Here is a 26,269-nt window from a genome sequence, read left to right as displayed (position 1 = left end):
AGCTGTTGATCCTTGGTCCGGCTAACAACCATCCGGAGCCGTCCCTCATCTGCAACCAACACCGTAGAATCAGTTCCAGAGACGTCACTGTTCAACATCAGCTCTTCACCTTGGTGTGCCTGGGCCTTCCACCGGACCACCAAGCAGACCGAGCCACGGACGAACATCTGGAGCGTCTTCGAGTTAGTTCGGAGCAGAACTCACGGGACGCCAGCAATCAAGTAGGCACGCTAAGCGGGTTTGAATAAGAGTTGGTCCGTGAGGTTAAGAGATGGTCAATTCGTCCAAATTCTCTCCATTAATCGTTTAATCCCTTAACTCTATGTTCGCGTCCCCATTATTCCCTTTCAACTACTTCTCACTATCGCCAACTTATTTACCATTGTGCTGCCATAAGTTTCTTGTGTGTTCTGTCATATCACCTCATATCTTCTGTCGTATTATTCATGATATATCACCCATTATCCATAATTCTGCTTAATAAATAATATTTTGATTTAAGTCCTGGTTAGACGGTGTCCTTTTGAACTGAATGTCTACAATCCCTGTATCCAGAATTTACACTTCAGGTTATCAGACTGGTTTACCGTTAGTTCATTCGTTAGTATTTTATCAGCGTTATAGCAGTTAATTTCTGCAGTCCTTCTTAGCTGAGGAAGGTGGTGCCCCGTCATTTTATCAACGAATGCAACATCAAATTAAGGTAGTTCCCCTACACAGGCTAAAGTTGTCGCCGGATCGGCAACATGAGCAATTTGCTCTAGTTCAGACGGTCAATGCTTACGCTAGGAAGCACCAATCCTAATGTGTAGCATATCAGAATGACGGTGAGAATCTCAGTTAAAAGCCTTTACCAAGCATTGCCACCCAAACGAAACATAATTCATGCAGAAATAAATTACCTGCGCATGTAACAAAAAGACAAAAATAGCGTATGACCACTCTAGAGCGTCAGCTGATTTCGCCACTTCATGCAAACCACCCAAAACCGCCCAGATGAAAGCCTGGATATACCTGTGTTAAAACATGTGTCTTCCAGATAAAAGAAAAACAAAAAAATACTGTCATATACTGTGAAACCGTTATAATTCTGAAATACCATGACCATTTTTGGTCATACCTCCCACAACTAGATGCAAACATAAGCTTCGCCACACAACCTGAACCCCAGTCAAAAAAAAAAGTTCAGTCAAATCTTTTTTTTCTCACCAGCACCCATGCCAATGCCACACCTTTGAGAACTGGACTTTTTTGCATTCTAGGAGCACGTGGATGTATCCTAATATTTCTTTATCTTTGCAGAACGAGTCTGTCATGGATTTAATGAATCGAATTGCCTTGGATTATGCTCAAAGGTGTGATGGCTACAAGAAGCCATCACACCTTGCAAACATAAGCTTGGTATCATATGAAAGCAGAGAGTTTGCTGATCACGAAGATGTCTGCCTCCTCACTGTGCAATGGAAACTCTGCAAGCTAGCAGCCAAAGAGTAGCAGAAAAAACTAACAGTGGACGCTGCCGACCAGCCCGACGTGTTATTTTGCTGTTTTATTTGCATTTCGTCCTTTTATGAGAGATAAGAACAATAGCAAGCAGAAAAAAAGGATGAAAAAGAGGAGTTTCTCTGTATGCTTGTACGAGATAATGGTACTCTGCCCAGATGAAAGCCTGGATATACCTGTGTTAAAACATGTGTCTTCCAGATGAAAGAAAAAAAAAAAATACTGTCAAATATACCGTGAAACTGTTATAATTCTGAAAAATACCATGATATACATTTTTGGTCATACCTCCCAGCACTAGATGCAAACATAAGCTTGGTATCATATGAAAGCAGAGAGTTTGCTGATCACGAAGATGTCTGCCTCCTCACTGTGCGATGGAAACTCTGCGAGCTAGCAGCCAAAGAGTAGCAGAAAAAACTTTGCTAAATCATTAAGTATGTCTTACCTTTGCTGTTTTGTGGTCAAAAATTATATTCCAGCTCGAAAAAATGGGTAATGTCTCCTCCTATGACTCCGTGTTAGTTTGAGATCGATCATGAAGGTCCTGGTTGTTTACATAAAGAGGAGGGGGTATCTAGAGTGGGTGGAGCGCATGCAATAACCTATCTCTGGGCTTACTTCCTTCTGGATCGTCATTGGTGTTACTATGGTGAATTTGGGTGCCCCCTCGAATCTCTTGACTCTGACTGGTCAATAGAGGTGTCGATCATGAAAATTGACCAATTGGTCGCTGAGCTATCCAACTGCGCAGTGAGTTTCACCGCTCCCTCTCGTTTACTCATGAATGAGCAGAGCGCTAACAGAGGACGCTGCCGACCAGCCCGACGTGTTATTTTACTGTCTTATTTGCATTTCGTCCTTTTATGAGGGATAAGAACAATAGCAAGCAGAAAAAAAGGATGAAAAAGAGGAGTTTCTCTGTATGCTTGTACGAGATGGTACTCTGCCCAGATGAAAGCCTGGATATACCTGTGTTAAAACATGTGTCTTCCAGATGAAAGAAAAAAAAATACTGTCATATAACGTGAAACCGTTATAATTCTGAAAAATACCGTGATATACATTTTTGGTCATACCTCCCAGCAGTGGCGTAGCTAGGCTGTATTCCACATGGGTTTTGAGGTCAAAGGGGTCCGACATTGCACACGTGAATAGAGGACAGAAAAAAGCCAAAAAAGTAAGCAATAAGTAAGCCAGGAATACACCATGACAGTGATTAGAATTGAAATAGCTGCCTTGTTTTATTGCTATCCATTCCCACCCTTTCCCCAGACTCTATACAAACAGGCAAAATAATAAATAAATAAATGACATACATGACCACCATAACATAAATAACAACACATAACTAACATTTTCCCAACACAATCCCAATACAAATAAATACACAAAATAAAATTACAATAAAATAACTTAAGGTGCCATTACACTCCCGTGATGGGCATATCAACACTTTCCCAATACAATACACAAAATATAACTTGGCTCCAATAAACAACTCAAGGTGCCATTGTACCACCAGGCATAGAAATCTAAGAATAACTTCAGTAAACATTGGTTAACATAAAAGTGCAGCTGCATGACAGCAAAATGGGCTATTGAAAAAATACAAAATAAATGAGTTGAGAACTTTGCATTTCTGCCACGATTTCACTTAGTCTAGAACTTTGTTTTTCTTTTCTTCATCCTAGCAAATGTCTCAACAACATCGTTAAAGTTAGCCCTCTCAGTAAGGTCTCTCTCAATGAGAAGTAATGCCAGGTTTGAGAGACGAGTCTCACTCATCGTTGAGCGCAGGTATGATTTAATGAGTTTAAGGCGACTGAAAGTGCCTGAAAGCTCTTCCTGTGCACTGCTTATTGGAACAGTCAGATAGATCCTATATAATTTTTCAAGGTTCGGATAGGCCCGGTGCAGGTCATTTGCAATGAACTTAACTTGAACTGTAACTTATTGTTTCATTCTTCAGCTCCGTTTCATATATTCACACACGTTTGTTTGCCTCTGCTCCAAACCATGGATGTATTATGGTCTAAATGCGCACCACCGTCAGAGCGTCTTGTTCCCATGACAACTCACCGGAGAAAGACACATGGCGCGTCATGTTTATGGGCTTCACCTGTGGCTGTGGCCACACCAAGCAGCTGGAGCAGATCCAGGTTCGGTCACGTTCAGATTATCGGTAGTGTCGGTTCTTGTGACAACCCTAGTCTCAAGTCTGAGGTCATGATAGCACCGTGTTACAGCAGACAGTGCTTGTTTACCTGCTGTGGCCGTGCTGCTGCTCGGACCCGTGTCGTCACTGACCTGGCTGCTCCCGCCACGACAGAAGAGATCTGTCAGCTTTGTGCATTTAGCCGCATCCTCAATTAACTTTTTTCTTTTTTGCCCTCCGCTTATCTGCACCACACATCTCTTTTTCTGGTGGCTTCTTTCTTTCAAGCATCTTTGCCTCTACCTTGCTTTTTGTTTTTCTTTCTTTCTTTTTTTCCAGAAAAATAACGGTCGCTGTCTGAGCGGCTGAGCCAATCACAATCAATAGATGCATGGATCAGTTCAAATTGGGAGGGGGCGCTCGTATCCCCCCTTATATGCAACACAATGCAGTGACCCAGTCTGACGTTACACTCCGAGCTACCTGCAGCTGCGTGGGTCAACCGCGGCGACATTACATTTAAAAAAAAAAAAAGTTTGACCACAAGAGGGCCCATGGGTTTACAAAACCCACCAACCCTACGTCATCTACGCCACTGCCTCCCAGCACTAGATGCAAACATAAGCTTCGCCACACAACCTGAACCCCAGTAAAAAAAAAGTTCAGTCAAATCTTTTTTTTCTCACCAGCACCCATACCAATGCCACACCTTTGAGAACTGGACTTTTTTGCATTCTAGGAGCATGTGGATGTATTCTAATATTTCTTCATCTTTGCAGAACGAGTCTGTCATGGATTTAATGAATCGAATTGCCTTGGATTATGCTCAAAGGTGTGATGGCTACAAGAAGCAGGACTGTGATGGACTCCATCTTCACTGTGGAAGAGATGGCGACGTGCTCCATCACAGGAAAAAAGGAGAGAAGGAGAGAATAGGGGAGAAAAGACAGAGCCTTGACAAAGGCAAAGTGAAGCTAGTAATTGGTAAGCATGCCTGAATATTGTTTGGGTTGGGCAAAATGCTATTGTATCAGCTTGCAACACAAAAATGTTGCTCTTTTTCAATTATTTTTATTAGCATCCTCATTGACACCTGTCTTACACAACATGAATTATTTGGTGAACCCCGAGTAAATTTAGTAGCATTTCATTTCTTACAGACCATGTCAAAAAAGTTCACAGAGCCATCGGACACACTGAAATCAAAGCATGCGTGGCACAAAAATTAAAAGACACCCAGAGATGAGCTGAGAGGGAAACAGGGTAACCTATTTATACTGTATATGATACTGCTGTTGATACTTTGATTCGTAGAATCCAGTTTTGGATGGCTTCTAAGGGGCCTGCTGTGGGTCTGCACAGGATCTGTGCTTGTTTATATATTTGACTACACTACATAGAGCAGTCATCACTTGAAAATAACAGAACCAATCCTGTAATCCAGATAATAAAAGAAATTAACCTTTACTTTGATACTATAGACTGGTGTTTGTACTGCCCTAATCTTTGATTTTGTCTTTCAATCCCAAAACAGGGAGCCTGCTGGAGAATACCCAGAGGGCTGAGACAACACAAACACACAATACACACACACTCTTTCCCCAGAAGACATTTTTTAGGGGCATTTTGATCCTTTTCATGGACAGTTCTGTTCTCACTTTTCATTGCATGTTTGCAAATAACAGTATTTGTTTCACTTATATTTGTCTTAACTACTTTATTTCTTGTAAAATTATTAAACTGAATATTAAACACTGGTTTGAAGTCTGCCTTTGTATGGATAGACAAATCATATTGTGCACCCTCATTTTCCTCTTAGACGACATCTGCCAGGCACATCCAAGACTGCTTGCATTCCTAGTTTAGATTTGTGTTTTGTTGGTTTAAATTTTATATAGAAAATGTAGGGCTGCACAGTGGCGTAGCAGGTAGTGCGCGTGCGTACCTTCACAGCAAGAAGGTTGTCGGTTCAATCCCCGGGTGGGGCCTTTCTGTGTGAAGTTTGCATGTTCTTCCTGTGCATGCGTGGATTCTCTCCGGGTACTCCGGCTTCCTCCCACAGACCAAAAATATGCTCATTAGGTTAATTGGTGACTCTAAAATTGCCCCTAGGTGTGAGTGTGAGTGTGAATTGTTGTTTGTCTTGTGTGTTGCCCTGCGATCGACTGGCGACCGGTCTAGGGTGTACCCTGCCTCTCGTCTGTTGACAGCTGAGATAGGCTGCAGCCACCCCGCAACCCTGAAAGGGATAGGTGGTATAGAAAATGGATGGATGAAACTGTTTATGTTGTATCCTCCCCTGACCGTCAGAGAAAATCCTGTGCATGCCACATACCACATATGCTGAAGACATATTTCGTTCGTTCTCCTTTTTCTCCCTCCGTTCCTCCAGCTGTAGTGTCCATGGTTGTGCAGGTGCCTCCATCCCAATACAGTCCTGAGAGCAATGATTTATATCTTAGCCACAGAGACTTGTGCATTCATCTCCAAAACTCAGAATACCTAAAAAATTGCAACATCATTTAAAACATTTAGACTTGCCCCCCTCAGTTACTCGAAAATCACCTTCCTTTGTTTTCTGATACCCCATCTCGTACCACCGCCATCTCTCATGACATTAATGTAGGGGATAAATTTCCTATCAAGCAACACGCTTACCACACTTAACCTCACAAAGCGTGTACTTCTTCAACAAAAAGTTAATCTGTTGCGGATTAGCTGTCCCAAGTTCCAGTGCATGGAGTTCTCCTTGCCTTGTGGTCCCAAAAGTAGACAAAAGTCCTAGTTTCTGTACCGACTTTAGAAAAGTCAATAATGTGATAAAGGCTGACTCTTATCCTCTGCCCCGAATGGAGGATTGTGTGGACGAAGTTTCTGCTAAATTTGTCACAAAGCTCAAGCTGTTAAATAGTTATTGGCAAGTCCCTTTGACTCCCTGTGCTTCAGAGATCTCTGCCTTCGTGACTCCAGTTTCCTACAATACACTGTGATGCCCTTTGGTCTCAGGAATGCGCCGGCCACTTTCCAGCACCTGATGCAAGTCCTAGGTGGTGTTAAGAGCTGTGAGATTTACCTAGATGACATTGTAGCATATTCTGATACGTGGTCTGAGCACATCAAAACACTGAGTACAACTGTTTGGGCCCTCACTGATAAAGTCCAAGCAATCCTTGACTTCCCTGTGCCTCAGACACGGTGTGAGCTTCACCGTTTTTTTAGGGATGGCTGGCTATTATCGCAGGTTCTGTAGGGATTTCTCTGATGTTGGGGCTCCACTCACTAGTTTAACCAGTACCTCCCACCCATTCGAATGGTCCTCTGGCTGCACAAAAGCCTTCCAGGCAGCCAAAGCTGTCCTGCGGTGCCGCTGCAGGAGGACAACCGAGGTATTGACCACCCTATTTGCTACTTCTCAAAGAAGCTCAATAGGCATCAGTTACAGTATAGTACCACTGAAAAGGAAGCCCTCTCATTGCTCTTAGCTTTGCAACACTTGGAAGTCTATGTATGTTCCAGTTCTTTTCCTGTGATGGTCTACACCAGTCTTCTCAGATCTCAGTCTTAAGACAGCTCATTGGTCATCCCCTCGTGTTTCTGGCCCATATGGAAAATGGAAACCAGAGACTCATGAGGTGGTCCCTGTTGCTTCAGGATTTTAACCTGGAAATGAAACATAAAAAAGGCACAGAACACGTGTTAGCTGATGCTCTGTATTGTGTCTCCTCCTGAATACCAGACATAGTAGGGGAATGTCTGATATATAGGGAGGGGGGTGTTATGGCCCTGGCCATATTGCTTCACCTCTGTTTGATTGTTCCCGTGTGGTCCTGTGGTGTCCTATTGTCTTGTCCATGTTTCTGTGTCCGAGTGTGCCCTCTTTTTGTAGCAGCTGTGCTGGTCCTGACCTCCTCCATACAGCAAGTGGTGTCGCTGTCCCATTGGTCCCTGCTGCCGCATCCAGTGTGTTTTAAACTAGGGAATTTTCATTCACCGGGGGACTCGGCATGACAGCAGTGGCTCATGCGTTTCTGGTGTTTAACTTGAGAACTTTGTCCCCAGACCTTCTGTGTATTTGTGGTAGTGTTAGTTTTAGGTTTAGGTAAAAGTGCAGTACTCTTGGGAGAACACTATTGTGGTTTTTGGTGGTGGTTTTCAATCTTCTCCAGATATTCGTTGTAGCTGATAACACTGTATATTGCACTATTTTGTTTTATTTTGGGTTTGGTCCCCTTTACCTGTTCACCAGGCCTCTTTTTGTTAGAACAATAAATTTGTGGTTTGCTTTTGTACCTGGTTTGTTTAGAGTGATTTTTGATTTGGAGACAAAGTTTTTTTTTCCACTCTTTTGTGTTGCGTCCCTGCTCTCCTAGACTGGGGCATAACATAGATAGGAGAATTAAATGTGTCCTCTGAAGCTGTTTTAGTAAACGAGTTAATATCAGACCATGATATTGATTTATTTTGTCTGACTGAAACCTGGCTGTATCATGAAGAGTATGTTAGCCTAAATGAAGCTACTCCTCTGAGCTATTACCAAGTGGCTTCATTCACATCTCACCTGCAACCATTTGTTATAGCATAAAAGAGGCCTCAGGTGACCTCTATTTTGGTTACAACATTGAACAAAGAGAATTTGCCCGGTGCAAGACTCGACTTCCGTTCTACTTCCATTCCATCGAGTGTACGGGGGATTACTTCCAGCAAGATGGCGTTGTTTTATACCAGGTGTCTCCAAGACCTGCCGAAACTAACTTTATCAGACGTCCACAGACTCGTCCGAAAGAGATTCTCTGCTCCCGGAGTAAAGAGGAAAAGGGGTACAAGATGTACCTTTCCAGTTTTATTGACAACTATGAAGGTAAGTTTGAAATTGATAGCAAAACAAATTTACATTATGGTATCACTAACTAGCTAGCAGTAGCTATGTAGCTAACATAGCTACTAGGTCAGTTGTCCTGTAGAGATTTTAGATTTATAGAGTTATCAAGTCTTTTTAAAGTTTAACGTTTTTAGTTGAGGTGCATACGACCCAAACAAAAACGCAGCACCCTGAAAAATCTTTTCAGAACCAGAAGGAACGATTCAATCGGGTGCAGAGAAAACATAACCTATCGCTATCGGACACTAACGTTACGTTCAGAGTTAGACAAGTAGCGCAACCGATCACCAATGGCCGTGATCAAGAGTATTTACCACCCTTGTCCGTGCATCATGTTGTACATGACTGTACCGTGTTGAAAAGAAGTCCACTGTGTTTTGTCTAACATTACATGAATGATATTGAATTTCCACAGTGTCAAACAAAGACCCTGCAGGGAGGGTGACTGTCAGGGCTGTATGTTATAGGTCCATGAGGAAGCATGAGAAGCCTCACGACCTCAGAGTAGGGAGGAAAATGTGTTTAATAAGTTCAAGTCAGATTCTGGGGTATTTCTGCGGCTATAGTTGGTGATGTGGATGTAGAAGAACAATATTAAAACTTAAATCTGTTTATTTGACTTAAACCTGAACTATACTTTCGTGGACACCCCAGAAACTGATTGTTACTGCTCCCATTCTTTGGAGCATAAGTTCAAGTAAGCCTATTCATGGTGGGAACATTAGTCAGTCAGAGCTTGTACCCCCAGTCTAGGCTATACTAACCTGTTCAGTGCTTTACAAACACTGTTGTTCTAACTGTATTATAATACCAAGAAAGAGATTATTTTAAGAGATTACTGAGGCAGGCTTATTTGTTCTGGTTGTTCTGGTAGCCTAATGAATCACACCGCTACTATTTGCTTGAATAGTTAGCCTGCTCTCACCTTTCACCTTTAGTGTTTTTTAAATAGTTGTTATGTAATGACTGTGTGTAATTGTAGTACTAAAATCATGTTTTATTCATAGATTACTTTTGAAGACAGCTCACCAATCGAAATTCCTGTGGCTGAGTGCTCCTGTGTGGCTGGAACAACTCTCTGCAACCACAGTGTTGCACTATTATATCAGACCACAAAGTACTCTACTTTGCAACTGAAAGCAGTACCGCCTGTCCTCAGCTGCACAGAAACTGAGCAGCGTTGGCATAAACCACGAAGACTGGTAAGTACTTACGAACTTAGGCTAATCCCACATTGATAATTTGATGATTATTGCTTTTGATTCATTGATTATTACTGATGTATCACTTATTTTTGAAATTGGATATAAACTCTACCCACCTTGTTGAAAAAGCACAATGAAGACAAAACAAGTGCATCATTATCACATCTATTACAGAAAGCTATGGTAGGTCAGCCAATTGCATCAAGAGGGGATGGGAGAAACTTGTCCAGGGTTTGGTGATTAGTTAGTTTGTGATGGTATGTTACGGTGGCTAACCAACTTCTCTCCCTAAGTTTTGTTGTTGTTTTTTATGGTTCGTTTTCTTGATAGGGTGTGAAACCAGGCAGAGTAGGTAACATGGTCTTCATCTCAACAAAACCCAAGTCCAGACAGTACACAGCTGCTGATGGTGTAAGGTAATATTTACTGTCAAGTAATAATGTATTCTGCAGTCATTGTCAGATTCTTTTTGTTTTGAGGATCATTGTTTTTTTTTCTAATTATGACATAACTGTTTTCAAAGGAGCAAGCGCTACAAAGCAGTGCGGGGAGACTTGCCGGACCCAGATGTCCTGAAGGTCGATGAGGTATACCAGGACTTCACGGCAGACCTTGCTCCGCTAATTACCACACTCTCCATAAGTCGTGATGTCCCCCTCGTTGATTCAGCCTTTGGGACTGTTCAAGAAGGCAGCATTATTTCATACCAGCACCCAATGCCAGTGAGTAGGGTAATCATCCACCACCCAGACGCACCCCCTCCACCACCCGTGCCATTAGATGGTCACAGGCTGTACCCAACCACATGTTCCTTTGTGTGCACTCACCAACAACACCTAAATGTAATGTCGCTTCACATCACTTTCGACATGGCAAGATCCATTGAGATGGCCACGAGGGAACAGAGTGGCAGCGCAGAGTGGTACAGCCTGAGGAAGATGAGGCTCACCTCCTCCAAGTTCCGGGAGGTGTGCCATGCCCGAGGTCACAGCTCTGCAGAGAATCTTGCGCAATGCATCTGCAAAGGTGGGGTTCAGACAGCCTTGATGAAGAGGGGGCTGTCACTGGAGCCAGTAGCTATTCAGGAATATGCCCACATTAAAAACGTCAACTACTGGCCATCAGGATTTGTCATTCATCCAGATGCTCCCTGGCTTGAATGCTCTCCAGATGGTGTTGTTTTTGATCCAACGGAGGCACCACCATTCGGGCTGGTGGAGGTGAAGTGCCCCAATGTGAAGAGCTATGTGGACTGTGGGTACCTGCACATGCATAGTGGCGCCTTGCGCCTGAAACCAGGCCACAGCTATTATTGGCAGGTGCAAGGCCAGCTGCTTATCACCGGAATGCAGTGGTGCAATTTTGTGGTTTTTGCAGAGGAGGACCCTCTTGTGCAAAGAATTTTTAAGGATGCGGACGTTGCTAGGGTTATAAGGGAGAGGGGGGATTATTTCTTTTTCTATTATTACTTGATCTGATCTTTGTGCGTTGTGTATTGATCTATTGTGTATCTGATCTATGACACTGCCTGCCTATCACAGGGACCTCTTGGGCTTTACTTTTCCCCTCTAACTTTTTGTGTTTGTTTTTTGACATAGGAATATTTGCAGTCTTTTTATAGGTCTAGTATATAGGTATAGTCTTTTTTCTATGGCTGCAATGATAAGCCAATTAAGAGTGTCCAGACCAACAGAGCCACACATGCTTTTAAAGGCCACAGTCTGTGTTTGACCTACACTGTGAGCTGCTGTATAAATATATATAGGAAAATAAATAATAGCTGAAAGACACAGGGTGGCTGAAATGTTCAAAATCAAATTTCCCCCCAATGAACAAGAAGAGTCAAAATGTGCAATACAATGCAAAAGACTTTAATAAATTTCAGAAGCACTCACATACATAAACAAAACATTTATGGTGTCATGTAAGGTGCATATTGTACTCCACATTAAATAAAAGTGAGGTTGTCTGTCTCCCTTACAAGGATAAAAGCTTTCACCGTGTATGTTTTTTTTTTTTTTTTTTTTTTCTATTTTGCTTTTCCCCAAAGATTAGGCAAATCTAATCATTACACAGTGCTAGGATGCCATGTATATTTCATACTGTGGCTCCTTCGCAATAGTGAATACATTTGATACTATAATTACATGAATATACCTCCTCTGATACAACGACCCGCCTCACTAGGAGGCCGCAGAGATTATTCTAGTCAGGACACACCATCCGCCTCTCGTCACGAGCAAACCACAGTGTGTTTTTTCTCTCGAGTCATTAGTTTATTCTGGTTGTCTTTTGTTGTACTTTGTCCTGGCTCCTCCTTTTTTTTATTTCAATCTGATTATATATTAAAATTTAATATATTCATTGATAGCTTTACTGACGTCTGTACTCTTTATATATTCTTGCCATTAGCTAGTTAGCTCAGTTAGCCATGCTGCTGGCTAGCTGTGGCTGAGTAGGTAGAACAATTATCCACTCATCAGAAGGTCAGTGGTACGATCCCTGGCTGTAGCAGTCCACATGTCAAAGTGTCCTTAGGCAAGATATTGAACCCTAAATTGTTCCCAATGCTTCCAAATTGTATGAGTGTGCATGTGAATGGCTACTGCTCATAATAAGCAGGTGGCACTTAGCCAGTGAACGGAGATGTGTGTGTGAATGGATGAATGCTGACTTGCGTGAGTGATCGTTGAGACTAGGAAAGCATTATATAAATACATTCCATACTGTAGACTTTAAAGGCTAGTTTAAATTTTTTGATGATTTGCCATTTGCCAAGCTGACTGATGTCAGTATTGCACCAGCACCCACACCTGAAGACAGAACTGCTGTTATGGGTAGGCCATAATATGGTCTAAGTACACCCTCTGCTGGTGTGTGTTACAAAGAGAGTCAATCTGTTGAGAGATTCTCATGTTTTTAAAGTCAGTATTATGCTTCACTTAAGCTAATGTCTGGCAAGGAAAGCTATCATAATAAGGATGGTCACTCACCTGGTGCAGCACACTACAAGGATCAGTTACTGTTTGCAGTTTTGTTGATTATAGTGATGAAACAGGAAATAGTGTTGATGATGCCACCGAGCGAACAACCACAGCAGCGACAAGTGCAGCCATCACCACTTTCCTCTTGCAGTGTACTTCCAGATGGCCTTGTAGTCGATAGAGATATACCCAAACATGTAGTCCTTGACAGTTGTCCAGTTCCGCTCCTCTCAGAGAAGAAATGCACTTTTTCCAGTGCATGGTATCACAGTCACATGAGTTGTATCATTTTTTGCAGTTGTTTTCTTGAAATGTCCTACAGCTTTCAGGTGGTTGAAAATATTTGGTCTTTTTCAGTGTATGTGAGGCAGTATTGAGTAACAGATGTGAGAGAGTAGGATAACATGTCCCCTGAGTTACACACTGTCTTGTTTGTTTGATGTGTAATACTGTTCATGGTGCTGATGTAATTGTTAGTTGGTAAACTTTTGTTGGGATTGGGATTGGGATTGAGTTGGTTTTACATTAACTGACTTAGGGCTTATACTGTTTGTGTATGAATTGTAAGGTTTAATAGTCAGGTGAGACTATATGACTTTAGCAGACTTTGCTTTAAATTAAAGGCTGCATGATCAGGTTACAATTAATTCACATCAACTGATCTGTAAATATTAAAACCAAATGTCCAGCCAGTTAATTTCCTCTGGCACATGGACTGTCTAGAGAACTAGAAACAGGCTTCAATGAGCAGTTGAAGTTCGTAAAATACAAAGTAACAGTAAAAAACAAAACAACAACAACAACAACAACAACAACAAAAACATAAGTTTTAATGTAAAAAAAAGACTAATATGGTTCAAAACATTCCCTCAAAATCACACACTTTTCACACACTATGGAACAAGCAGTTACTGAACAAGAGATGGAAAATAAGTTAAAAGGTCTTATGCTGATGTGCACATGGTGGTTGCCAATGATAATACAATAATCAGAATCTGGGACAGTTGGGTTAGTTCTTGTATTAAGTACATCAACAGCCATTCATTTGCAGACTGCTTGTGTTTTTTCTTCAGATTGGTTTGTCATGATGTCACCTTGTTCCCAGATACCAGTTATGGGCCTGGTCAATACAAAGTTCTAATTACTGATGATTTCCAAAAAACAAATACAAGCTCCAAATTTTAATGAAGTAGAATTATCCATTTTATTAATTTATCACTCCCATTAGGGGTGGCCCATGCAAATGACTACGCACTAAATTAAAAGATGAATTCATTCATTTGTTAACCCCCCCCCATTTCAAAGTAAGAAAAGCTTTGACATATAATCATATTGATACATGATACTTTCTCTCTCTCTCTCTCTCTCTCTCTCTCTCTCTCTCTGCTCTGCCTTGGCTTGGATCCATAATGAACTGCAGTCTGATATTCAAACCTTAGTCTCCCTCATCTTCTCTCCCTGCTGTGGTGACATATGTTTTGCAGGAATCCCCTCTTGGCACTAGTTCATGTCTTCAGCCAGCTTTAGCTGTGGTCTGGCAGCAAGGTCCTGTGACATTTCTTCTTTGTGAGAGCTGCTGCACCATAACAAGCTGAGCAGTGGATTTACTGCCAGAGGCTCTTTGTAGGCCAGCCAGGCTAATAGAGAGGAGGCCAGAGCTGGAAAATGCCCCACGCCTGCAACTCTCTAGGGTTTGGAGAAGCCGAGAGGGCGCCCGGCCTGGCTCATGTTATGCACTGGTGTTGCGTACAGCTGAGTTTGTACACGTTATGAATGTGTGTGGTTGCTGAGAGAGTATATGAGTGCCAGAGAGAAATTAACCCCTCTCTCTGTGTTTAGGCCATGTTCCCCCTGGCAACAATGAAAACATGCATTTTTTTTTTTTTTTTTTTTTTAACTTAACAAATCCTTTCAGTATGTCTTCAATCACACACTAGACCAGAGAATTGTGCATGGATTTATAAGGTCAGTTTACAGCAGTGTGGTAGACGGTCATGTGCAGGCACAGCAGTAAGACATGTGGAGTTGATTTGGGGGGTTCCTCCACAGGAATGATGACAGGAATGATGGTGATAAAGATTATGGATGTTTATGGCTTAACAGGGAATGGTCAGTGTTAAATCACTTTGTGCCTCAGCTGAAGTGATGAACAGCAGTGGTTAACACCCTTTCAGCGCTGATGCTGTGGTCTTGGCTCTGTGTCTGGACAACATCTTGCAAAAAAACACATCATGAGGAGGTTGTGGCAGTGGAGAGAGTTACTGCAGCAAATTGCATTAGCATGAGGTAATCATCAGAATAACAGTGGTAAGTGTAAGGCTATAATGCCAATACAAGTGTGACTTCTGTGTTCCGCTTGAACTAGGCATTTGTGTCCTCTGATACTGCACCTGGCTGAATAACCTTCAAGTCAGGACCAAGTTATCAGCCATGCCTGTTAATGGCAGTTCTCCACAAAATGAGGCTCTTGGTGCTAGGATGAAATTTAGTGGCTAGGAATAAGCCCCAAGGATCTGTTAACTTTTTTAGGCTAGAGTAATCTTTAAGAACCTTTAAGATGTTAGTTGTTATGATTGGTGCGATATTTATGTTTTTTAGTTTCCTTTATAGTTGTGTGGAATCCATACTAAAAGTGTGCATACGCCCAAAAGCTGGAAATAGCGTACGCCAAAAAAATATTCGGATTTATAAAACCGTGCGTACTCACACCTGCACGCAATTTTCCCTTTATAAATCACACTCCACCTGGAAGATTGCGCAGGTGGATTCACCTCACATCCCGCCCCCGACAGACCCACATTTTTACCATGAATGGTCAATGCAAAGTACTTCATGAATGTCTTTGCATATAAATATGCCTGCTGATCAATGGCACTTTACGTTCGATCATGGCAGAAAAAAGAAAAAGAAATTTTACGGAGGGTGAAATCGAGGTGCTTGTGGGTGAGGTTGAGGCCAGAAAAGATATTTTGTTTGGTGGTCACAGAAGTGGCGTCACGAATAAAATAAAAAGACATGAGTGGCAGCACGTCGTCACCGCAGTGAACAGTTACAGTGCCACAGAGCGTTCTGTGGCAGAAATTAAAAAGATGTGGTCGGATTTGAAGGTGGAGGCCAAGAAGAAAGTGGCATGGCACCGTCGAAGCGCATCTGCTACTGGTGGGGGCAAGGGCGCACCCGAGCTGTCCTTCAAACACAAAGGGACACCATCAGTGCCATTAATGAAGTCCGTGACGAGCTCCAGCAAATACACACAGTGATGGGCAACATGTGTGAGGTCATGTCTGACATTGCCAGCTCCATTAAAGATCTTGTTAAAAAATGAAACATACTTGCCGTCTTATTTAAAACGCCGCATGACACCTTCACGGATCCTTGCTCCCTGCTGAAATTCCTCATGTCGGGGAGGTGGTTGTGGATCGGGGTCCTCGTGGTGTGGGGGAGGGAGGCCATGCGGGAGGGGAACAGCATTCCCCAGTGCCACATTGTGCAAAACTCCAAAAGCCATTATTATTTTACACACTTTTGTAGGGTGATAAAGCAGTCTGCCCCCTGAGGCATCCAAACACCTCCACCGAGCTTTGAGGAGACCGATGGCTCTCTCCACGATGGAGCACGCGCGGGTGTGTGCCACATTGAAGCGCACCTCCTCTGCGCTCTGCGGGTTGGTGAAGGGGGTGAGGAGCCAGCGCTTTAGGGGATAGCCACTGTCACCTGCAAGGTATAACAGAAGAGTAATTATACATCAGGCTTTAATGGGTAGAATCTATACAATGGGGTTTATGTACTTACCCAGGAGCCAGCCATCACGCACAGCGCCTGCCTGCAGCCTGCTCCCTACACTACTGTGCGTCAGGATGAATAAGTCATGTGTTGAACCAGGCCACCGTGCCACTACATTCGTCAAGATCATGTCCGAGGTACAAATAATTTGTACATTGAGTGAATGCACATTTTTTCGGTTCACATAAGCAAATTCATTTTCACTCGGAGCCCTTATAGCAATGTGAGTACAGTCAATTGCGCCGATTACATTTGGGAAACTGGACATTGCTGCAAATTGCCTTTTAATGTCGGCCTGTTCACCCACAGTGTAAGGAAACCTGATGTATCGACTGGTCATTTTTATAATGCCATCCAAAATGGCTAGCATTATGGCGCTGAGGGATGGCTGCGATATCCCAGACCTAGGGACATAATTTAACTGAATTATATCATAGCCAAAAGGGGCTTTAGACAGACAATGTAACATTATATAATATTAATCATATCAAACACTTACCTGTCGGCTAATTCCCGCTGAAAGGAGCCAGTCGCCAGAAACCCCAGAGTGGTCAGCACTTGGATATGCACCGGGATGGTGCGGTTCCGGCGGGTGGGTCTATCTAACACTGGGCCCAGTTCAGCACATAGATCCAAGAGCACCGCTCTAGGGAATCTAAATCGGCTTATTAGCCAGTCATTATCACGGGCCAGGAAATCTCCGTGGTCCCTAAAACTTCTCTCCATCCTGATCCTACCATTTGCGTGATCTTCCAGCAGTGCCAGCGCATCCATTGTGCAGCATTACGCACGAGTGTCACCGCACTATTTATATGCTTACTCAGCAAATTGATTGTTACACACTTTGTCACAATTACTACTAATCAATCAGTGCCATCCACCGTTCTGTATCATTTGAAGATGGAAGTATGATATATGAACATTGTGCATAGAGTAGTAGGCCTAACGGCTCACTAAAGGAACACATGTATAACACTGCAGACTTGGGTGTTTATGATTACGCGGGTCTATAAGTCTGATATGTGATGACATTAAATGTATGAGATCAGTCTGGCTTCAATTCACCACCTCACCATCTGCACCGCCAGTTCTCCCTGTCTCCAAAATGTTCGTAAGCAAGCATCAAAGTTGGCGTACCGGTGTGCACATTCTCACGCTAAGTTTATTTTTATAAATCACAACCTTTGCGTAGGAAGTTGCGTACGCAACTTTTATGCCCCTTTTTTGTGCGTAAGCAAGTTTTATAAATGAGACCCCAGGACAAACTCACGCTAAGTTTATTTTTATAAATCGCAACCTTTGCGTAGGAAGTTGCGTACGCAACTTTTATGCCCCGTTTTGTGCGTAAGCAAGTTTTATAAATGAGACCCCAGGACAAACTCACGCTAAGTTTATCGCTAAGTTTATTTTTATAAATCGCAACCTTTGTGTAGGAAGTTGCGTACGCAACTTTTATGCCCCGTTTTGTGCGTAAGCAAGTTTTATAAATGAGACCCCTGGTCTTTTCGTTTTGTCCTTTTTCGGCTGAGGTTGGGCGGAGTTTTGGGAGCTGGCACTGACACAGCTGGTTCACATCTCAATCCCTGACAGGATAAAGGCAGCAAACAGTGGAGGGCTCGTCGCCAGATTATTTCTGCTTCTCAGTGGTATAGTTGGCCCTCGACGTATTTTCTAGTGACCAAAGAATACACTCTTGAGATAGACTGTTCGTGTATACCTCGTGAATTGCTCACCGGCTCTTTGTTCTTTACCTTCCCCTGCAGAGGGTCCTCCTGTTCCCGTTATCAGTGTCCTGCTCCCCTCATCAACATCCCTGCCACCTCGCCGCTGGACCCCGCTCAGCCACCTGCCTCTAGCCTGCATTACAGATGGAGCGGCCTCGAAATTCCCCTAATTTCATGCTGGGGCCCTGGCGGGTCCGTGACCGGTCCCTGCTCTGCAGTAGGCGGGTTCGTGACTGTAATGAGATCCCCCGCGATGACGTCATCGGCGCGGGGCCAACTCGTAACGCCCCTAAGCTCCATTTGCGGAAACTACCTGCACTCGCTCGATCAGTCCACCAGGAGGAGCAGTCATTATTACCGTGTCAGCTTTGCTGAGTCGTTCATTAGATCTGCACATAGCCTCCACTGCTGTAAGAAAAACTGCTTGTCTAGTAGAGCACCCTGTGCAGTTTTTTAAATATAATTATGCTTAATCATCCACATTATTGTAGTGCTCGTTCACAAACTTCTTGGATCTGCTCATCTGCCCATCCTGCCTTTTCCTCCACATCTCTCTCCACCTTTGGAGAGGCTCCCAGCGCATCTCCGCGTGCCGAGTGATTTGTGCCCAGAAAATTAATCGTGAATAACAGAAGTTGTGCATCGCGTTTTTCTAGCATTCTGAACTGCTAAACAGTTAAATGTTTAATACTCTGCTTGATTCGCGGAGCCATTCTGCTTTTCAGTTGGTGGGTTTCCTGTTTGTAGCGCATTTTAGATTTGCGGGTCGCTATTTGATGCGGTGACCAGCAATACGCAGAGTCCTGTATGTGTGTGTACTGTATATTACTGGACAGAAATCATTTACAGTGCGCTGAAGAGGGAGGGACGGGAGGATGAAATGCCAATTTCAGCCTGTGATCTGTTACTGTCTGACTGAACAGCCTCATGGAAGTGATATTTTACAGTTCTACATATTTTAATCTAACGAAATTCGTTAAAACAAGTCACTTGGTGCTTTCAAAGTCATGTCATTGAGCTGAAAGGTTCCAGATTTCGTTCGCCTTCACAGGCGGCTGCGGAGCGCCGCAGACGGCTCGCGCTGCGCACTGCGATGTTTAACATCATAGGCTTAATATACTGTAGTTAATTATCACTGATCTTTTTCATCACTCTGTCTGTGTGACTGTCTGTGTCCTCCTCTCTGTGTGTCTGTCTCTTTTTTCAGACTGTTCACGCGATGAATATAAACAGTAACTATTAAAAAAAGTTATAGTCGCGGGTAAACATAGAGCTCAGAAGCACACCAAGAATGCATTTTTTACGTCAGGCGTTGTGCACGCGTATTTGATATTAATATTGTGCCGCTGCACCTCAAATAAATGTTTTTTTGGGAAACGGAAATGTTTAACATGACTTCATCATGTTAGACCAGGCAGACAGGTTCTTACTACAACATCAACTCTCCCTCCGCAGCCAGCGAGCCTCAGACACCGACATTCAATCATGAATAATCCTAATGGGCCAATCAGACCCATGAAAAAAAACAATGTTGTGGGGCATAAAGGGCCAATGGGCCGATGTAGATGGGCCAATCTACTTGTTTTTATTGGCCAATCAGTTAACACACACACATGAAAACGGCCAATAAACAGTGAAATCAGTATCATGAGTATTTCTCAGATGATGATTTCTGTATCTATCTAATCCGTGGCATGCAATATTTCACCCCGATTTTGGATAAAGTATAAATCCAATTGTTTCATAGTTTCAGCTGTCGTGGCCAAATCTCTTGTTAACTTATTAAGCTCTTCCGCACAGTGTGACATCTATTTTAATTATTAGAGAGCTGCTCTAATGGCCACTGATAGACAGTCCATCCTATTCTATAAACTGTTGGTGGTTTGTGAACTTCACTGCATTTGTGCATTTGAAGCGATTAACTCCCGGCACAGTTCAGAGCTGAGTAAACCTGTAGTTTCACTGACACATCGCGCATCATCACCACGGGCGTCATGATCGTGACTGGAGCCTGACGTGCTGACGTGCTGAGGTAAGCGTATCGTCTCACTTCCTGTTTCTGGTTGCTGCCTTACGAGTAGTGTGCGTTTGTCGCTCTTGTTCCTCTGAGTGTAATTTGCTCTGTGTTTTGTTACAGCGGCCTTTTATCCGCACTCTAGAGTAACATTAGTTCTGCTCAAGCACCCATAAGTCTGTTTATTTAGCGACCGTCAATTTTATTTGTCTACGCGCTTGTCTGCTCTGCTAGCTATACCAACTTAGCCTAGCAGCTAGCGATGGCTTCTCTCTGTTCCTCTCCAGCTCTCTCCTGCTTGGTGTGTCACATGTTTAGCTACTCCTCTGCCTTCTTTAGTGATACTGGTACGTGTAATAAATGTAGTTTATTTGGTGAGTTGGAGGCGAGGCTTAGTGAATTGGAAGCTCGGCTCCGCACCATGGAAACAAAACCATTAGCTATAGTTAGCCAGGCCCCCGTAGTCGGTGCGGACCGACCAAGTGCAGCTCCGGCTAGCTGTCCCTCGACAGCTCCCGAGCAGCTGGGAAACCAGGGAGGCTGGGTGACTATTCGAAGGAAGCATAGTCCCAAGCTGAAGCCCACGGGTCACTACCAACCGCTTCATGTTTCTAACAGGTTCTCCCCACTCGGCGACACACCCGCTGAGAAACCAACTCTGATTATTGGCAGCTCCATTTTGAGAAATGTGAAGTTAGCGACACCAGTGACCATAGTCAAATGCCTGCCGGGGGCCAGAGCGGGCGACGTCAAATCAAATTTGAAACTGCTGGCTAAGGATAAGCGTAAATACCGTAAGATTGTTATTCACGTCGGCGGTAATGACACCCGGTTACGCCAATCGGAGGTCACTAAAATTAATGTGGAATCGGTGTGTACATATGCTAAAACGATGTCGGACTCCGTAGTTTTCTCTGGACCCCTGCCAAATCTGACCAGTGATGATATGTTTAGCCGCATGTCATCGTTCAATCGCTGGCTGTCGAGGTGGTGTCCAGCAAACGGTGTGGGCTTCATTGATAATTGGCAGACTTTCTGGGGAAGACCTGGTCTGATTAGGAGAGACGGCATCCATCCCACTTTGGAGGGAGCAGCTCTCATCTCTAGAAATCTGACCGATTTTATTTATGAACCTAACCCCTGACAACTCAGAGTTGAGACCAGGAGGCAGAGCTGCAGTCCTACACGCTTCTCTGCGCCTCCATTAGAGCAGTTACCCACCCAACACTCCATAGAGACTGTGTCTGCCCCCCGACCACGTAAACTAAGTAAACCAAAAGTACAGAGAAGAGGAGTTAAACATAAGAATCTAATTAAAATTAGAACAACCTCTGCAATAGTACAACAAGATAGGAGAATTAAATGTGGACTCCTTAACATCAGATCTCTGTCCTCTAAAGCTGTTCTAGTAAATGAGTTAATATCAGACCATAATGTTGATTTATTTTGTCTGACTGAAACCTGGCTGTGTCCTGAAGAGTATGTGAGCCTAAATGAAGCTACTCCTCCGAGCCATATTAATACTCACATTCCTCGAGGCAGCAGCAGAGGAGGTGGAGTTGCAGCCATTTTTGACTCAAGCCTTTTGATCAACCCTAAACCTAAACTCGACTACAACTCATTTGAAAGCCTTGTTCTCACTCTTTCTCATGAGAAATGGAAAACAGTGCAGCCACTTTTATTTGTTGTAGTATACCGCTCTCCTGGTCCTTACTCCGAATTTATAGCTGAGTTCTCGGAGTTTCTATCAAGCTTAGTTCTTGAAGCAGATAAAGTAATTATTGTAGGTGACTTTAATGTACATGTCGACGTTGATAATGACAGCCTTAGCACTGCGTTTATCTCAGTATTAGACTCAGTTGGCTTCCGCCAGAATGTACATGAACCGACTCACTGTTTTAACCACACCCTCGACCTTGTTCTGACATATGGCATTGAAATCGAAGACTTAATAGTCTCCTCACAGAATCCTCTTTTATCAGACCATCATTTAATAACTTTCGAATTCATATTACCAGACTACCAGCCAGTAGGCAAAAATTCTTATACCAGACTCCTGTCTGATAGTGCTGTAGCTAAATTTAAGGATATGATCCCATCAGTATTTAATTCAATGCCATGTCTCAATACAACAGAGGAGTCTTATGCTAACGTTAGTCCCTCCCAGATTGACTTCCTGGTTGATAGTGCTACAGGATCGTTGCGTATGACACTTGACTCTGTTGCTCCCCTAAAAAAGAAGAAAATTAAACATAGGAGGTTAGCTCCATGGTATACTCCTCAAACCCGCAAATTAAAGCAAACTTCACGGAAAATAGAAAGGAAATGGCGTTCTACCAATTTGGAAGAATTTCGGTCCGCCTGGCAAGACAGTCTTAAAATATACAGGAAAGCCCTCCGCAGTGCCAGGGCAGCCTATTACTCTGCACTAATAGAGGAAAATAAGAACAATCCCAGGTTTCTCTTCAGCACTGTAGCCAGGCTGACAGAGAGCCATAATTCTGTTAAACCATGTATTCCTTTAGCTCTGAACAGTAATGACTTCATGAGCTTCTTTAATGATAAAATTCTAACTATTAGAGACAGAATTCATCGACTCCTGCCGTTAACAGGTACTGTTTTGTCTTCAAACGCAGAAATCGTAGAAACTGTTACTCAGTCTGTCGCAGTTTTAGACTGTTTTACTCCTGTTGACCTTCACCAACTAATTTCAATAATTTCATCATCAAAATCATCTACCTGTAGTTTAGATCCTATCCCGACTAAGCTGTTTAAAGAAGTATTACCTCTAATTGACTCTTCAGTTTTAGACATGATCAATCTCTCTTTATCAACAGGCTACGTACCACAGTCCTTTAAAGTAGCTGTGATAAAACCGCTACTGAAAAAGCCTACTCTTGATCCAGGGGTTTTAGCCAACTATAGACCGATATCCAACCTTCCCTTTCTCTCAAAAACTCTTGAGAAAGCAGTTGCCAATCAGCTGTGCGACTTTCTAAACAATAATAGTTTATTCGAGGATTTCCAGTCAGGATTTAGAGTGCATCATAGCACAGAGACAGCACTGGTTAAAGTTACAAATGACCTTCTAATTGCATCTGATAAAGGATTTGTCTCTGTACTAGTCTTACTGGATCTTAGTGCTGCATTTGACACCATTGACCATGGCATCCTATTGCAGACACTGCAACATTTCATTGGCATTAAGGGAACTGCGCTAAGCTGGTTTAAATCCTACTTGTCAGATCGCTCTCAGTTTGTACGCGTTAATGACGACTCCTCTGTGCTCACTAAAGTCAGCTATGGAGTTCCGCAGGGTTCTGTGCTTGGACCAATTCTATTCACCTTATATATGCTTCCTTTAGGTAAGATTATCAGGAAGCACTCAATAAATTTTCATTGCTATGCAGATGATACCCAGCTATATTTATCAATGAAACCGGAAGAAACCAGTCAGTTAACTAGACTACAAGCATGTCTTCATGACATAAAGACCTGGATGACCTGCAATTTTCTGATGCTAAACTCGGACAAAACTGAAGTTATAGTAGTAGGCCCTAAACATCTTAGAAGGTCACTTTCTGATGACATAGCAGTTATGGATGGCATTGCGCTGGCCTCCAGCACCACTGTAAAGAATCTGGGAGTTATCTTTGACCAAGACATGTCCTTTCACTCCCATGTAAAACAAATTTCAAGGACTGCCTTTTTTCACCTACGTAATATCGCAAAAATCAGGCATATTTTGTCTCAAAATGATGCAGAAAAACTAGTCCATGCATTCGTAACTTCCAGGCTGGATTATTGCAATTCTTTACTATCAGGCTGCCCAAATTCGCTGCTGAATATTCTCCAGTTGCTCCAGAACGCTGCAGCACGTGTTCTGACAAAAACCAGGAAGCGAGATCATATTTCTCCAATACTCGCCACTTTGCACTGGCTCCCTGTAAAGTTTAGAATAGAGTTTAAAATTCTCCTCCTTACTTACAAAGCCATAAATGGCCAGGCACCTTCTTATCTTAAAGAGCTCATAGTACCTTATTGCCCTACTCGAACACTGCGTTCCCAGAATGCAGGTCTACTTATGGTTCCTAAAGTCTCAAAAAGCAGAACAGGAGTCAGAGCATTTAGCTATCAAGCTCCTCTCCTGTGGAACCATCTTCCAGTCTTTGTCCGGGAGGCAGACACTGTCTCTACATTTAAGAGTAGGCTTAAAACTTTCCTTTTTAATAAAGCTTATAGTTAGGGCTGGCTCAGGCTTGTCCTGGACCAGCCCCTAGTTATGCTGTCTGTCTGTCTGTCTGTCTGTCTGTCTGTCTGTCTGTCTGTCTGTCTCACTCTCCCTCTCTTGCTCTTCCTCTCTCACCCAACCGGTCGAGGCAGATGGCCGCCCACCCAGAGTCTGGTTCTGCTCGAGGTTTCTGCCTGTTAAAAGGAAGTTTTTCTTCGCCACTGTCGCCAAGTGCTTGCTCATGGGGGAATTGTTGGTTTCTTTGTAGATAAAAGAGCTTGGTCTGTACCAGCTCTATATGGAAAGTGTCCTGAGACAACTTCTGTTGTGATTTGGCGCTATACAAATAAAATTGAATTGAATTGAATTGAATTGAATTGAATTGAATTGAATTGAATTGAATTGAAATTGAATTGAATTGATGTTCTCCTGTCTGTCACTCTGTCAGGCATGTGTAGTGTCGAGCCGGCCACGTTGTTGGCTGAAAAGTCATTATTTGCATTACAGTGTATCCTTTGTTCTAACTCAATGGATGGTCGCCAGCCAAACAGGCTCCCAGCCCCCACTGTCCCACAGACTCGCTAGGGCCAGTAAAATAGGTGGAGGGCTGAGGGGAGCGCGTACCCCCAGTAATTAAAAATCAATTTGTGCCACAGATATTAATATTGTGTCGCTGGCTACTTTATAGACTTCACTAAATGTTTCCATTACACTTAATTACATTTATGGATAAGCCAACTTTCCCACCTCCCTCATGCATCAAAATGTATATTATCAGTCCGACCAGGAAATCTTGCGATCGCAAAAATTAGCGCATATTCAACCAATACTAATATGACTGTCTACTGGCCGCTTCCTGGTCTATTTTTGCCGAGAGCCGCGCGCCTGTTGCGGAAAACATAGGCGAGCCCTGGAATCTCCAGATGACGCGCTCTGCTCCTGCAGCTCTGTCTCTGTTCCAGCGCATGTAAAGTAAAATTAGGTCATCATTTTTGTTGATAATTATCAAAAGCAAACTCTATGTAAACAGATGGAGCCTGTTTATTCTTGGAGTCACAGGCTGTTTTGTAAAGCTACATCACTTTTATGACTCAGGAATGATTTTGTAACTTTTTTGAAGAAGAAGAAGAAGATAATATGCAGCAAAAGGCTGAATGACGGAATCGAACCCATAGCCGCTGCAGAGAGCTTCATACATAGGGCGGAGGCTCTACCAACTGCGCCAAATCTCCGCCACATGATTTTATAATTTTGAGCTGATGCTTCTCATTCTCAAGTTAAAACTGCTTTTTTTTTAAGATGGGAACTGAATCTTTTCGACTGTTTCTGTAATGTGAAGTATGGTTATTGTCATATAGGAAGTGATTATATACAACTTTTTTACATGAGTTTGTTTTTTTTGATCGCAACAATCACAAAAACATTCATACAGTATATTGTAAGAGAAAAACTTAGGAATTTTCTGTTTGCAAATCGAAAATATGCATTAAAACAGGCTGATGGAAACACACATTTAAGACTTTTTTAAGACTTTGTGCGAGAAATATTTTTCTAAGTTGATCTAAATAATCAACGTAAAATAGTTGAGTAACTGTGACTGCCTAACTACAAATAAGCCTACTAAAGCAGATGAATGTAGTGGAGTAAAAATCTTTGCCCTTGAGATGTGTTCCTGTGAGGGACACGCCATCTCCTGGTGACACCCTGCAATTGAATGAAGAGGCGTGTTTATAGTGGATTCTGGGCACACCCCCAAGAGGAGGGGGGGACTGGTAGCTGGCTGGCAGC

The sequence above is a fragment of the Chaetodon trifascialis genome, chromosome 4 (genome assembly GCF_039877785.1).
Source record: "Chaetodon trifascialis isolate fChaTrf1 chromosome 4, fChaTrf1.hap1, whole genome shotgun sequence".
In the NCBI taxonomy this organism is placed as follows: Eukaryota; Metazoa; Chordata; class Actinopteri; order Chaetodontiformes; family Chaetodontidae; genus Chaetodon; species Chaetodon trifascialis.
Note: the sequence above shows the minus strand (reverse complement) of the source record.